Below are 2,500 nucleotides of genomic sequence, written 5' to 3' on the forward strand. Positions count from 1 at the left end.
CACAATAACAATAGTTAGTGTCATTAAAAACCCTTTGGGGAATGTAAACATTTTTACTAGGAGTGTAAGAACAAGGTTCATGATGCTGTTCAGGTAACCATAGTAATATAATAAATTCATGCCTGAAAATTTCAGCCCATCGATTCTGGTAGGTGGTGTTTGCACTCAACTTTTGCAAAGCTATATGCTTAGCTTCTCTACCTTCCATTGTTACTGTTAAAAGACCTTGACCGTACTTATCATAGACTTGCCTAGCATGAGCAGGCACAACATGACCAATGGTCCAGATGGTGGGATTTACTGAGGTGTGTAACAGTAGTGCATTGGCACGATAGTACTCTTGTGCTAAGGTCAGAAGTTGCTCAAGATGAGTATCTTCCACTTCAAATCGATTGATGATTGAACACAAATCCCTCAGTCTTAACCCAACATAAGCAAGGGTGAGCACAGTCTGCTGTTGTTTTTGACTGTCTCCTTCCTACCTCAAAAATGTCAACAACCTTGCAAAGTTGTGACAAAACAACCGTGACTCTTTGCCTGTAAAACGATACTGTAAATCCCCCGACTTACCCTATGTTTCGTCAAACCATTTCTGAACCTTTTTGGCCAAGCGACCAGCCTTCACTTCACATTTGAGAGCAGTGACCACTCTCCCTAGACAGGTATCCTGTGGGACCTCTGCAAATGTTTTACAGGTTGCTGGTATGTTGGATTTGGCCACTGCCTCCTTTAACAATACTTTGAAAAAATACCCCCAAGCATTATTTTTGAGATGAAGTGGCTCTACATGAGCTTTGTCAATTAACTTACCCACCAAAGGAAGACATTCTTGACGGCTCTTTTGACGAGCTATAAATTCTGTTACTTTAGTTCTCTTCTGTTATCTGGACAAAGGTTTCCCATCCAGGGAGGACTTCAAAGAATCTACTTTTTCAACAACCTTCAGTCTACTTGAATACTCCCAGGGTTTCCATTTACATGAAGGGCTGGACCCAAATGTGCCGCTTAAGTCAGTACAGTCATTTGTACTCACATTTGCAAATGACGAAAAGAATGTAGCGGAATTGCTTAGCTCCCCACCAAGCATTGCAAGCATTTTCATGTCATTGGGAAGCTCCTCAAAATGAAATGACACTTGTAAACCATTTATTTCAAATATACGTCCATCTAAATCTACAATTTGTTTGCATACAGAATTTAAGTACTTTTTTACAACAGGAGATGTCTCCTCTACATTAGCATCAAAGACTAAAAAATTGTCACTGCTGGATGCCACTCTCTTTCCTACATTCAGAAAACTAATAAGGAATGAACAAGCAGATTCATTTTTACCAAAAGGACATCCATCCCCCCCAAATGCAACAAGAAACCTACCCTCTGTTTCCCCAAACCATTTCAATGCACCTTTGCGTTTCCCCTGCATATTTAAGTAAAATTTTGCTAGCCGTGGTAAATACTCTTGTAAATCTCTAAAGCACCCATTAATATTTTCATCATCTATGTCAGTACAGAATTCTTCCTCAATATAATAAACCTTTCCTATGTCAATCTTTTTAATTTCACTTACAAGAGAATTATAAGTGATAAGTTTTGGTATGGGACAGTTTGGCATAAAATTGATTGCTGTTTTACTCCCCCTCTTTAAATTACTGGACTTCATTGAGGATGCCTGCCTCACAGCTTGATATCTCCTTTTCCCCATTACCCCAGAAGTATAGTAAGTAGCTATACTTCGCAATATATTATCTTTTGAACATTCAAATTCTGCCAACTGCCTTCGCTTACATTGCTTAATGGCATAATTTGTAACCTTACTGTTAGATAATATATAATCACCAAGCACACTAGTTTTGCATTTTTTAGAAACAGTATGGTAGAGACCATCAAGTGCAGGTCTTTTGTTAGATTTTGTTTTTCCATGAATCTTCATGGCAGCCTGAAATGTTTCTCTACATCTACGCTGTAGTGTCTGAGGTGAGACAGTGTTCGTTGGTGGACATACATGTGTCACTGTTTAAAAACAGAGAGTAAAGATTATGGTCTGTTACTTTTCATATTTTTAAATTTATGTCAGCAGATAAATGTCATACACATGGGCTCCTTTAATTCAAACAAATATTTTCTCATACAGAAGTGACAAAGTCATCTATCTTTATTTCACCTTCAGGGGCGTGAACATTCTTTTCTTCACTCTCAGCTGACAGACATTCTCCAAGTTCTTTTTTCTGAAAAATATTATATTGGCTTACACCTAAGTATAAGTAAGATGCTGAGTCATGCTAGGACCAACCTTCCCCGAAAACATTTTTCAAGTTATATTTGTAGCATGTTGCTTTTAAAATCTGTTTTGATCAGATTTTTTTATTTGGATTGTTTAATTGGAGGTTTCAACAGGAGATGCAATTATGACCAGGCTGATTATCAAAGATTATGCCATCTCATATCTTATTTGTGGCCGCCCTTGTAATATCACAGCAAGCTGGCAAAAAGCTTCCGTTGT

General features: G+C 37.9%; 1 pseudogene; it reads right to left on the minus strand.

Moving 5' to 3' along the window:
* Positions 1–2,500, minus strand: part of LOC140930629 (uncharacterized) — a 7,394-nt pseudogene that overhangs the window by 342 nt on the left and 4,552 nt on the right.

This window comes from Porites lutea, chromosome 3, assembly GCF_958299795.1.
Source record: "Porites lutea chromosome 3, jaPorLute2.1, whole genome shotgun sequence".
In the NCBI taxonomy this organism is placed as follows: Eukaryota; Metazoa; Cnidaria; class Anthozoa; order Scleractinia; family Poritidae; genus Porites; species Porites lutea.